This window comes from Vulpes vulpes, chromosome 5 (assembly GCF_048418805.1).
Source record: "Vulpes vulpes isolate BD-2025 chromosome 5, VulVul3, whole genome shotgun sequence".
Lineage (NCBI taxonomy): Eukaryota > Metazoa > Chordata > Mammalia > Carnivora > Canidae > Vulpes > Vulpes vulpes.
In genome coordinates this window covers 134,072,298-134,086,318 of record NC_132784.1, presented here as the reverse complement: position 1 = coordinate 134,086,318, position 14,021 = coordinate 134,072,298, and the positions used below count along the sequence as shown (strand labels likewise).

The 14,021-nt window shown below is 35.1% G+C and overlaps 1 protein-coding gene across 9 annotated transcripts in view; it reads left to right on the top strand.

The window, feature by feature from the left end:
• COA1 (cytochrome c oxidase assembly factor 1) overlaps positions 1-14,021 on the top strand; it is a 96,341-nt gene that overhangs the window by 27,707 nt on the left and 54,613 nt on the right. For 8 of the 9 annotated variants that reach the window (XM_072760076.1, XM_072760082.1, XM_072760078.1 and 5 more), the window contains exon 2: positions 1,692-1,745. The exons of the other annotated variant lie outside the window; for it this stretch is intronic. The gene's annotated coding sequence lies outside the window, so the exon portion shown is untranslated. The remainder of the gene's footprint in view (positions 1-1,691; positions 1,746-14,021) is intronic. 9 annotated transcript variants of the gene reach the window in all.

Sequence of the window (14,021 nt, the reverse complement as noted above, 5' to 3'; positions counted from 1 at the left end):
AGTGTTTTGCATTTTTGTGTTGTCAGGACTGCCCATCTTTTCCTATAAAAGGCTTCCAGGTGGCAGTTTGGGCTGCTGTTGTTAAATCACGGGGGTTATGGAAACTGACACTGCTTAGTGTGATGTGGAGTCCCTGATACTATAGTTAACTTTATAGTTTCATCGTTTCAGACACTGGTGTCTCTCCACCCTTCTGCCTTGAAAAATATACTATAACCTGCTTTGTTGGTTCATTTAATTTTGTATTTCAAATAGACTCCTAGAAGCTATTTGCATATTCTCTTACTCATGTTTAATACATTGCATTAGATTTGTGAGGATCATATTGGACAGTCAAATAGTAGGTACTTACCTCATACCAGCAGAAGTTTATTTGAAGGTTTTTGTGTGCAGGGCTTGAATGTAAGTATGCTGGTTCTATATTGATTGGGGCATGCTGGAAATAGTAGTTTAATAAAATCCTGATAAAATTATTTTCATACTTTTCTCGTTGAATTAAAGGTAGTGGTAATAAAAGTATTTTTAGGATCTCTGAACATTTTGAGAAACTGAGGAAAGCTATATAACACAGCTCCCTAGAAAAAGTTGCATCTCTATTTTACATACGATGCCCAAGGTCTCATTATTATCCTTTGGCCTGATTTGTTAGAACTCTGTGTTTTGACTTGGTGTTTGTTTGCTTCAGAGTTTTTGTTTTTTGTTTTTTAAATTGTGGTAAAACGTACATTTCATGAAATCTAGCATTCTAAACATTTTTACTGTACAATTCAGTGACCTAGGTGCATTTATATTATTGTGCAGCTATCACCACCATCCTCTCCAGAGCTCTTATCTTCCAAACTGAAACCTTGTTCTCATTAAATAATAACACCATAGTGCCCCTCTCTCCGGTTGTTGACAGCCACCATCCAATTTTTGGGTTGTTGACAGCCACCATCCAATTTTTGTCTCCGAGTTTGACTATTCCAAGTAACTCATGTAAATGGAATCATACGGTATTTGTCCTTTTGTATCTGGTTTATTTCATGTAGCATGATGTCTTTAAGGTTTATCCATGTTATGTAGCAGAATTTCCTTCCTTTTTAAGGCTAAATGATATTTCACTGTATGTGTATATCACATTTTACTTACCTATTAGTAGACATTTGAGTCATTTCCATCTTTTGGCTTTTGTGAATAGTGTTATGAGCATTGGTACACAGATACCTCTTTGTGTTCTTTTGGATGTGTACCCAGAAGTGGAATTACTGGATCATAGAGTAATTCTCTGTTTAACTTTTTAAGGAACTACACGTATGTTTCAGTGATTTTTGTCCTTCACACAAAATAGGGAATTTAACAGAACTGTGTGTTTTAGGCATATATTATCATGTTTACCTTTCTATAAATATAAATTCAAAGGGCTGTCTCCTAATTGAAGCGATATAGAAGTTTTTGTCTTAGGACGTGGGGCTCCTTGAGCTTATTAGAATGATTAGAATTCAGACTAAATGAAAGGTTTACCTCAATAGTTTCCCAAATCCTAAACTTCCTTATAATCCATGCTGTTTTTTCCCCCCCTTAATTCTGTGTTTTTAATGTTAGAGGGTAAGTTACCCATCATGGCAGACTCTAAAATGGAGGTGATTTTGCATACTTGTATAGTTCCAAAGATTTGAATCTGTTAATCTGTTATTATTCTGCTGTTCTAGGTGGATACTTTGGTAATTACTCTGGTATGCTGTGAATATTGCTGCTTTTGACAGGTAAGTTTTCCTCCCCCAGTGCAAAAATACCCATGATATTTATCAGTGAAGAATGAGAAGTTGCTGTTTACTGTGGGGTATGGGCTGTAACAATGATGAGGGACTATTAAACAGGAGTTTATGAACGATGTTGCAATTGGAAGGAGAGGGTGTTAGGGATGGTCTAGCAGGCAGCCGACAATTTCTATTTTCTAAGGTTTGGTTGAACTATACTGTTGTCTTTTTTTCTGCATTTCCCCATTGGTCGCAGTTATTCAGAGGGATCTCAATTTCCCACAAAAATTTACAGTTCCAATGTCAGGGGAATAGTTGAAAAAATAATGGTATAGCGATAAAGAAAATTTCATTCTTTTGCATGTAGCTTTCCAATTTTCCCAGCACCAGTTTTCTCTACTGAAGAGACTGTTGTTTCCCCATTGTGTGTTTGTGCCTCTTTTGTTGCATACTGATTTACCATGTAAGCATGGTTTTATTTTTGTGCTCATTTCTGTTCCACTGACTGTTTTTGTGCAAGTACCATACTGTTTTGATTACTATAGCTATGTAATATAGTTTTAAATCTGAGACTGTGATGCCTCTAGCTTTATTCTTTATCCAGATTGCTTTGGCTTTTCAGGGTCTTTTGTGGTTCCATACAAATTTTGGAATTATTTGCTCTAGTTCTGTGAAAAATATTATTGGTATATTGTTGGGGATTGCATTGAATCTGTAGATTGCTTTGGGTGGTATGGACATTTTAACAAGATTAATTCTTCCAATCCATGAGTGTGGAATTTCTTTTCATTTTTTTGTGTCCTCTTCAATTTCATTCACCTATTTCTTACAGTTTTCATAATATAGGTTTTTTACTTCCTTGGATAAATTTTTTCCTCAGCCTCGGTATTTTATTCTTTATGATGAATTGTAAATGGGATTTTTTTTTTCTATAATTTCTCTTTCTGCTAGAAGTGCAACAGATTTTTGTATATTAGCTTTGTGTTCTACAATTTTACTGAATTCTTTATTTTAATAGTTTTGTTTGTGTCATCATAGGGATTTCTGTATGTAGTATGTCAGCTGCAAATAGTGACAGTTTTACTTCTTTACCAGTTTGGATGCTTTTTGTTTATTTTTCTTGCCTAATTGCTGTGGCTAGAACTTCTCATACTATGTTGCATAAACGTGGCAGGAGTGGGCCTCCCTGTCTTGCTCTTGATCTTAGAGAAAGAGCTTTCAGCATTCACCATTGAGCATGGCATTAGCTGTGTGCTTTTCAGAAATGGACTTCATTATGTGGAGGTATGTTTCCTCAATTCCCACTTTGTTGAGGGTTTTGATCATGAAATGGATGTTGAATTTTGGCATATGCCTTTTCTGGTTCTATTGAGATGATTGCATGACTTTTGCCTTTCATTTTCTGAATGTGATGCATCATTGTTGATTTATTTGTGGATATTGGAGCATACTTACATCCCTGGAACAAATCCTACTTATTCATGGCGAATAATCATTTTAATGTATTGTTGAATTCAATTTACTAATATTTTGTTGAGGATATTTGTATCAGCTCATCAAGGATGATGTTTGTATTTTTTTTTTTTTCTTGCTGTCTTTCTTTTTTTTTTTTTTTTTTTTTTGGCACTGTCTTTGGTTTTGGTATAAGGGTAATGCTAGCCTTAAAAAATGAATTTGGAACCATTTCCTCCTCTTTGAATTTTTTTTTTAAGATTTTATTTTTCATGAAAGACACAGAGAGAGGCAGAGACACAGGCAGAGGGAGAAGCAGGCTCCATGCAGAGAACCTGATGCGGGACTTGATCCCAGGACTCCAGGATCATGCCCTGGGCTGGAGGCAGGTGCCAAATTGCTGAGCCACCTAGGGATCCCCCTCTTTGAATTTTTGGAAGAATTTGATATCTAAATGATTAGTAGAATTTACCAGTGAAACCATCTAGTCCTGGAATTGTTGGGAGGTTTTTGATTAATGATTCGGGTTCATTACCAGTAATCAGTCTGTTTGGATTATTTATTTCTTCCTGATTCCATTTTGGAAAACTGTGTTTTTAGGTATTTATTAATTTCTTCTAGGTTGTCCAATTTGTCAGCATATATTTATAATAGCTTAATAATCCTTTATGTTTCTGTGGTGTGGGTTATGACTTCTTTTTCGTTTCTGATATTATTTTACGTTTTGTTTTTTTTTTCTTGATGACTCTGGGTAAAGGTTATCAATTTTGTTTATCTTTTCAAAGAACCAGCTCTTGGTTTCATTGTTCTTTTCTATTTTTTTTTTTAAGACTTTACTTCATTTCTTTTCAAGCTAATCTTTATTATTTCCTTTCTTTTACTAACTTTGGGCTTTGTTCTTTTTCTATTTTCTATTTTTTTTTCAGTTCAAAACAATTTTCTTTTTTTTTACATTATTAAAATTTAACCTCATTTTGCCAACATGTAGTATAACACTCAGTGCTCATCCCATCAAGTGCTTCTATTTTCTTTATGTGTACAGTTTTATTGTTTCTTTGAAATTTTTTTTGTTTTTTGAGATGGGCCAGGCCTATATTGCTATAAACTTCCCTCTTAGTACTGCTTTTGCTGCATTCCAAAGATTTTGAACCATTGTGTTTCCATTTTCATTTGCCTCAGGTATTTGATCCCTCATTGTTTTCTTTGAGACCCATTGTTTGTTTAGTACCATGTTTAGCTTTCATGTGTTTGTGTTTTTTCCAGTTTTCTTCTTCTTATTTCCAGTTTCATACTGTTGATCAAAAAAGATGCTTGGATTATCTCAGTCTTCTTAAATATTGAGATTTGTTTTGTGGTGTAATGTGGGATCTATCCTGCAAAATGTTCCACATGCATTTTAAAAGAATGATGGTCTTGTTTTTTATCTATTCAGTTACCCTTTGTCTCTCTCTCTCTTTTTTTTTTTAAATTTTTATTTATTTATGATAGTCACACACACAGAGAGAGAAAGAGGCAGAGACACAGGCAGAGGGAGAAGCAGGCTCCATGCATGGGAGCCCGACGTGGGACTCGATCCCGGGTCTCCAGGATCGCACCCTGGGCCAAAGGCAGGCGCCAAACTGCTGCGCCACCCAGGGATCCCTACCCTTTGTCTCTTAATGGAAAATTTATAGCGTTTACATTTAAAGTGATAATTGATAGATATGTAGTTATTGCTATTTTAATTTTTTTTCTGGCAATTTTCTAGTTCTTCCGTTCTTCTCTTGCTCTCTTCCTTTGTGGTTTGATGAGTTTTTTTAGTGGTATGCTTTAATTCATTTCTTATTATCTTCTGTGTATGTACTGTTTTTGCTTGGTGGTTTTCTGGAGCTTACATGTAAAAACATACTTATGACAGTCTATTTTAAGTTGATAACAAGTTTAAATGCATTCTAAAGGCCTACATTTGGGATCCCTGGGTGGCGCAGCGGTTTGGCGCCTGCCTTTGGCCCAGGGCGCGGTCCTGGAGACCCGGGATCGAATCCCACATTGGGCTCCCGGTGCATGGAGCCTGCTTCTCCCTCTGCCTATGTCTCTGCCTCTCTCTCTCTCTCTCTCTCTCTGTGACTATCATAAAAAAAAAAATTAAAAAAAAAATAAAGGCCTACATTTTTACTCTTTCCCTTATGATTTGTGTTTTTGACTATACATTTTATGTCTGATTATTTTGTGTATTTTTAAGTAATGTAATTACAGTTATTTTTACTATTTTTGTCTTTTAATTTTACTACTAGCTTTATAAGTGATTAATCTTCTACCTTTACTACATAACTACTTTTCTCAGTGAGATTAATACTTTCATATGTTTTCTTTTTAAATTAGTGCCTTTTGTTTTCAGCTTAAATCTTTTTAACATTTCTTGTAAGGCCAGCTTAGTGACAGCGAACTCTTAGCTTTTGCTTTTCTGGAAGACTTTTTATTCTTCCTTCAATTATGAATAACTTTGCTGGGTAGAGTATTCTTAGTTGGAAATGTTTTTCTTTTAGCACTTTGAACATTATTTGGCACATCTTGCTGGCCTGTAAAATCTGCTGATAGTATCGTGGTTCCCTGTTGTATAACAAATTATTTTTCTTTTGCTCCTTTTAGATTTTCTTCTTGTCTTTAACCTTTGACACTCTGTCTTGATGTGGATCTCTTTGGGTTTCTTTTATTCACTCACTGTGCTTCATGGATCTGGGTGTTTCCTCAGGTTACAGAAGTTTTCAGCTATTATTTCTTCAAATAAATTTTTTGCCCCTCTCACTCTTTGTTTTCTTTCTGGGACCCTTACAATGCACATGCTAGTCTACTTGATGTTGTCCAGAAGTCCCTTAAGGTACCTTTACCTTTTTTCATTATTTTTTCTTTTTGCTGCTCTTAGTGGGTGAGTTCCTCTGCCCTGTCTGCAAGTTGACTAATCCTTTCTTCTGTTTTATCTAGTTTGATGTTAAACCTCTGTAGTATGTTTCCGTTTAATTTAGTGTATTCTTTAATTCTGTGGCTTCTTTTTGGAATTTTTCTGTTTTCTACCTCTTTGTTGAAATTCTCACTGTGTTCATCCATTCTTCTCCTGAGTTTGATGAACATCTTTATGACTATTACTTTGAGCCCTTTATCAGATAAATTACTTATCTCTGTTTTTATTAAGTTTAATTTCTTGCAGTCTTATCTTGTTCTTTCATTTGGAGCATATTTTGTCTTCTGTTTGCTTGACTGCTTAACTCTGTGTTGGTTTCTATCCATTAGATGAAACAGTTATTTCTCTCAATCTCGAAGTGTCAGCCTTGTGTAGGAGAAGAACCTTATTGTTCAACCTTAGCCCTAGGTCATAGTTTTATCTCAAACCTTTGTGATTGCCCAAGTAGCTTATTTTATTCTTAGTAGCTCTGAGTAGTTGAGGGTATTTAATACCAGTGTGCCAAAGGGGAGGACCTCAGTCAACACCAAGATTCAGATGTTTGGAAGCCAGACCCTCAGGCAGCAGCTTTTAAAATATCCAAATATCCATAATCCCATAAGACCATTACTGTAAGCCCTGTTGGCTACCAGAGCCATGCAGTCTGAAGTGTCTACTTGCCAAGTCACAGTAAGTGGGACTCAGATGAATGTGAACTTTCTGGGAAGTACTAGTGAGCAAGGCATAGGGAGAGTGCAAAATTGATGTCCTCAGCCTGTTTCTTAAGAGTACTTGTGTGGCCTTCAGTTGTGTGCCAAACTTGAAGCTCCAGGACTACCAAGTAGGCCTTTCATGAAAAGGTAAGGGCGTATGTTTCAGTTTGCTTTCTGGGTAGTGCCCTGGGGGTGGTAGCCTGTCAAGGAATGTTTCCAATTATTATGGTCCTGTGGAACCTACAAAATGCAAGTTCCCATTGCCACCATTTCTTTCAGAAATTCACAAATTTCCCCACACACTTGATTATGAATAAAAACATTTTGTTAGTGATGTCTTCCAACAGATGGCAGTGTGGTACTGTAATAGGACATATTAACAAAGATCGTACTGCTTCTTGTTAGCTGAAAAATAATTGCTTTAAGTTTTTACTTCAGGAAAACAATTAGGAATTTTTTAACTTAAGTTTTTAAAAAATTCCAGTTAGTTATAAAGAGTGTTGTATTAGTTTAGGTGTACAATATATTAATTCAACAGCTCCATACATCACCCTGTGCTCATCTTGACAAGTGTACTCCTTAATCCTCATCATCTATTTAACCCATCCCCCACTGACCACTTCTCTGGTGGTCATCAGATTGTTCTCTATAATTGAGTTTGTTTCTTGCCTTGTCTCTCTCTCTCCCTCTTTTTTTCTTTCCTTTTTCCTTGTTTTGTTTTTTAAATTCCACATATGAGTGAAATCATGTATTTACCTTTCTCTGACTTATTTCACTCAGCGCTGTACTCTATAGCTTCATCCATGTTGTTACAAATGGCAAGATTTTATTCTTTTTTATGGCTGAATAGTTTTCCATTGTGTGTATATGTGTGTGTATGTATACATATGTATGCCACATTTATATATATATGTAAATTTTCGTTAGCTATTTATCAATTGATGGACACTTAGGCTGCTTCCGTATCATGGCTGTTGTAAATAATGCTGCTATAAATACTGGAGTATGTGTATCCCTTTGAATTAGTGTTCTTCTATTTTTTGGGTAAATACCCATTAATGTAATTGCTGGATTTTTAACTCTTTGAGGAACCTTCATATGGTTTTCCAGAATGGCTGCACCAGTGTGCATTCCCACTAACAGTGCAAGAGGGTTCCCTTTTACTCCACATAATTGCTGATTGCTGTGAGGTGATGTCTCATTATAGTTTTGGTTTGTATTTCCCTGATGGTGAGTGATGTTGAACACCTTTTCTTGTGTCTGTTGGCCATCTGGATATCTTCTTCAGAGAAATGTATGTTGATGTCTTCTGTCCATTTAATTGGATTATTTGTTTTTTGGATGTTGTATTTTATGTAAGTTCTTTATAAGTTTTGGATACTAACGCTTTATTGGATATGTCATTTGCAAATATCTTCTCCCATCAGGAGGTCACCTTTTAGTTCTGTTGATTGTTTCCTTCACTGTGCAGAAGCTTTTTAATTTGATATAGTTCTGGGCAGCCTGGGTGGCTCAGTGGTTTAGCGCCGCCTTCAGCCCAGGGCCTAATCCTGGAGACCTGGGAATGAGTCCCACGTCAGGCTCCATGCAGGGGAGCATGGAGCATTTTTTTTTTACTTTAAAAAAATTTTTTTTTATATAGTTCCAATTTATTTTTGTTTGTTTCCCTTGCCTCAGGATACATATCTAGACTACAGGTGTTTTATCTCTTGGTTAGGTTTATTCTTAGGTATTTACTATTTTTGATGCAATTATAAATAAAGTTGTTTTCTTAGTTTCTCTTCTTGCTGCTTCTTTATTGGCGTACAGAAGTATAACAGGTTTCTGTACATTGATTTAATATCCTGCAGCTTTACTGAGTTTATGTTCTAGCACATTTTTTAAAGGTTTCATTTATTTATGAGAGACACAGAGAGAGAGGCAGAGACACAGGCAGAGGGAGAAGCAGGCTCCCTGTGGGGAGCCTGATGTGGGACTCGATCCGGGGACCCCAGGATCAAGCACTGAGCCAATCACCACTGAGCCACCCAGGCATCCCTATGTTCTAGCACTGTTTGGTAGTCTTTTAGGCTTTTCTCTGTATAGTGTCATGTCATCTACAAAGAGTGGAAATTTGACATACTGATTTGAATTCCTTTCATTTCTTTTTGTGTTTTGATTGCTGTGGCAAGGACTTTCAATACCATGTTGAATAAAAGTGGTGAGATTAGATATCCTTATCTTGTTCCTGACCTTAGAGGAAAGCTCTTAGTTATTCCCTATTAAGAATGGTGTTTGCTGTAGGTTTTTCATATATGACTTTTATTATATTGAGGTATGTTCCCTCTAAACCTATTTTGTTGAGGGTTTTTATCATGAATGGATGCTGTTTTTTATCAAATGCCTTTTCTGGGTCTATTAGAAATGAACATATTATTATCTTTCCTCTTATTGATGTGTGATGTATCACATTTATTAATTTGTGTATATTGAATAATTTTTACCATGCAGAAATAAATACCACTTGATTGTGGTGCACGAATGATACCTTTCGATGTAATTTTGAATTCATTTTGCTAGTATTCATTTTGCTAGTATTTTATTTATAAATTTAGTTTATTTAAATAAACTTTGCATCTAAGTTTATCAAGGATATTGGCCTGTAGTTTTCTTTTTTTTAGTGGATTCTTTATCTGGTTTTGGTATCAGGGTAATGCTGGCCTCATAGAATGAATTTGGAAGTAGGAAAACAATTAAACATTACTAGCATTTAACCCCCAAAATCTTTATTTTGGATCTATTCTAAAACAGTTTATTCTTGTAATATCCCCAGCAAAGCAATAGATAAGAGTATTCCTCAGTGCTTTTATATTTATTTTCAAATGGCATACAATGTTTGTAAAGTTGTAAGTTAACTTTTTCTTTAACATTAGACTTTTGTGGCAAAAATAACTCCAGTCTTATGAATGAATCTGTATTATAGATTCTTATCCAATGGGACTTCAGATGTTTTGTATTCTAGTCTTCTCAATCACATGTAGGAACCCCATTCATAACATCCCTCATAGTTGGTGGTGTTAATTAATCAACAAATGGAGCAGATACAGAAGAAAATTAGAGATTTTTTGCCAGCATCCTGAGTTTGAAGCTTTACTGGAGATTCTCAGTTAGAAATGATGAAGTGGAGCTTGTGAGACAGACATTCATGCTTAGATGACTCAATAGGTTTTCAAACCTTACCCACCCAAAAGGGGATTCCTTCTTTCCTTACTCTTCTGGCAACTTATATCTGGCAGTATATACTTCCCTGGAGACTGAGACCATCATTTATCCAAGTGCTCACACAAGATATCTGGGATCATCTTTAAGACCTCTCAATATTCTTTTGATTCCTTTTAGGTAGAATTTCTCAAATGTAGTCCAATCTATTTCTATCATCCTACTCCAAACTACTATTGTCTCTTACCTGGATGCTACTTCCTTATTGGTTTACCAAAATATATTAGTAACTCCACTTAATTTTTCACACAGAACTCTCAAGGTCCATTGAGAGTTTGGTATGTATATGTGACATATACATATGTGATATATCATAAATACATGAAACATATATCGTTTTTCACACATATATACCATATGGAAATGGGATGTATGTAACATATATATATTTTAGGAATACATATGTGTAATATACGTAACCACATATATTTCACATGTATAACCCAAACATATGTCACATGCATGTGCCATATATATGTATAAAAGGTGTGTGTGTATATACATATATAAACACATATGTCAAAGTTTCCTTATCCATTCATTTATTGGTAGACACATAGGTTGTTTCCATGTCTTGGCTATTGTGAATAATACTGTAATGAACATAAGAGTGTGGATATCTCTTTGACATAGTGATTTTATTTCCTTTAGATATATACCCAGAAGTAAGATTGCTGTATCATATGGTAATCCTGTTTTTAAGTTTCTGAGGAATCTCCATATTTTTTTCCATAGTTCTGTACCAATTTATATTTCCACCAAAAGTAAACAAGGGTCCACTTTCTCCACATCAGTTGGTTGCTTTTTATTTTTGGTAATAGCTAATATAACAGATGTGAGCTTATATTTCCTTGTGGTTTTGATTTCCATTTCTTTGATGATTAGTGATGTTGAGTATCTTTTCATGTACCAGTTAGCCATTTATATGTTTTCTTTGGAAAAATGTCTGCCCAGGTCCTCTGCCCAGGTTTTAATCAGATTACTTGCTTTACTTGCTTTTTGCTATTGAGTTATATGAGTTTCTTATATATTTTGGATATTAATATTTTCTCCCATTTTGTAGATTGCTTTTTCATTCTGTTTTGTGTTTGTTTGCTGTGCAGAAACTTTTTAGTTTGCTATAGCCCCATTTATTGATCTTTTTCTTTTGTTGCTTTTGGTGCCATATTTTCAAAATCATTGCTAAGAGTAATGTTAAGGAGCTTTTTCACTTATAACTTTTTCTAGGAGTTATATGGCTTACAGTCCTACATTTAAGTCTTTACTCCATTTCTGAATTAATTTTTGTAAGATAATTTTCTGATTTCATTCTTTGGCATGTGAATATGATTTTCCAACAACATTTATTAAAGAGACTATTAGTTGGTCATATATGTGTCAGTTTATTTCTGGGGTCTCTCTTTTGTTCCGCTGGTCTGTGTTTCTGTTTTTATGCCAGTACCATATTGTTTTGATTACTATAGCTTTGTAAAATACTTAGAAATCAGGAAATTTGATGCCTCCAGATTTGATTTTCACTCACAGGGTTGGTTTGACTATTTGGGTCTTTAGTAGTTCCATATGAATTTTAGAATTTTTTTGGAATTTTTAAAAAATATTTTATATGTTTTGGGGGAGAGAGAGAGAGAGGTAATGAGAGAGAGTGTGAGCAGAGGCAGAGGGAGAGAGAGAAGCAGGCTCCCTGCTCAGAAGTGGGGCTTGAGGGCAGCCCGGTGGTGCAGCAGTTTAGTGCCGCCTGCAGCCCGGGGCATGATCCTGGAGACCCTGGATCGAGTCCCATGTCGGGCTCTCTGCATGGAGCCTGCTTCTCCCTCTGCCTGTGTCTCTGCCTCTCTCTCTCTCTGCATTTCTATGAATAAATAAATAAAATGTTTAAAAAAAAAAAAAGTGGGGCTTGGTCTCAGGACCCTGGGATCATGACCTGAGCCAAAGGCAGACATTTAACCGACTGAGCCTCCCAGACACCTTTGCCATTGGAATTTTATAGGGATTACATTAAAACTATAGATGGCATTGGTTAGTATGCTATTTTAACATTATTAAATCTTTCAATTCATGAAATCAGAGTATATTTCCATTTATTTGTGTCTTCTTTCATTTCCTTCATTAGTGTCTTATAGTTTTCAGAATACAGATCTTTTGCCATCTTGGTTAAATGTAGTTCTAAGTATTCTATTATTTTTGGTGCTATTATAAAGGAGATTGTTTTCATTATTTCTTTTTTAGACATTTTATTGTGAGTTTATAGAAATGATATTGATGTTTGTATGTTGATTTTATATCTTATAACTACTGAATTGGTTGGTTAGTTTTAACAGTTCTTTTGGTGCCGTCTTTAGGATTTTATATATATATATATATATATATATACACAAATTTATATATATATATGTTATATATATATAAATATAAGATCATGTCATCTGCAGAGAGAGCAATTAGCTTCTTTTCTGGCTTGGATGCCTTTTATTTTTTTCTTGCCTAATTGCACTGGCTAGGATTTCCAGTACTGTGTTGAATATAAATGATGAAATTTGTCTTGTTCTTGATCTTAGAGGAAAAACTTTCAGTATTTCACTGTTGAGTATGTTATTAGCTGTTGCATAGTCTTTTTTTTTAATATTTTATTTATTTATTCATGAGAGGCACAGAGAGAAAGGCAGAAAGACAGGCAGAGGGAGAAGCAGGCTCCCTGCACAGAGCCCGATGCGGGACTTGATCCAGGACCCTGGGATCATGACCTGAGCCAAAGGCAGATGCTCAACCACTGAGCCACCCAGGCATCCCTGCATAGTCTTATATAGCCTTTATTACATTGATGTACATTCCCTCCCCACTCTCTTTATTGAGTGTTTTTATCTTTAAAGGATGTGGAATTTTTGTCGCATACTTTTTCTACATCTGTTATGATGATCGTGTGATTTTACATGCTCATTCTGTTAAATCGTATTGATTTGCAGATACTTAAGCCATCTCTGCATCTCGGGGTTAACTCCCACTTGATTGTGGTATATGACCTTTTAATGTACTATTGGATTTGGTTTACTAGTAATCATTTTGGGAATTTTTGCATCATATACATCCCATAATCTTTTTCTTATAGTGTCCTTATCTGGCTTTGGTATCAGGATAATGCTGGCCTCCTAAAATGAGTTTGTGAGTGTTCCCTTTTCTGTTGTTTGCAAGACTTTCAGAAGGATTGGTGTTCATTCTTTTCCAAATGTTTGGCAGAATTCACTATTGAATCCAGCTGATCCTGGCTTGTTGTTAGGAGTTTTTGGTTAGTGAGTCAGTCTCTGAATTATTCATTTTTAGTCTGTTCAGATTTTCTCTTTGTTCATGATTCAGGCTTGGTAGGTTGTATGTTTCTAGGAACTTTCCATTTCATCTAGGGTATCCAATTTGTTGGCATATAATTTGTTGGTTGTATACTTTGTTGCTTTTATAGTAGTTTTTTTGATCATTTATGTTTATGTCGTGTCAGATTTAATGTCCCCTGTTTAGTTTCTGATTTTATTTATTTGAATCTTTTTTTCCCCTGAGTCTGCTAAAGGATTGTGGATTTTGTTTATTTTATGAAACAAAAAAAAAAAACAACCCTCAGTTTTGTTGGCCTTTCTTTGTTTTTCTGGTCTCAGTTTTATTTATTTCTGCTCTCACCGTTATTATTTCTTTCAGCTGCCAACTTTAGGCTTAGTTTATTCTCTTTCTAATTCCTTGAGGTGTAAGGTTGGGTTATTTTTGAGATCTTTATTTTTTGTTAAGGTAGGCCTTTATTGCTATAATCCTTCATCTTATAACTGCATTTATCAAATCTCATGAATTTGGTATGTTTCCTTTTTCATTTGTTTCAAAATACTTTTGATTTCCCTTTTGACTTCTTTTGTGACTCATTGGTTGTTTAGTAATGTGTTGTTTAATTCCCACACATTGGTGAATTTT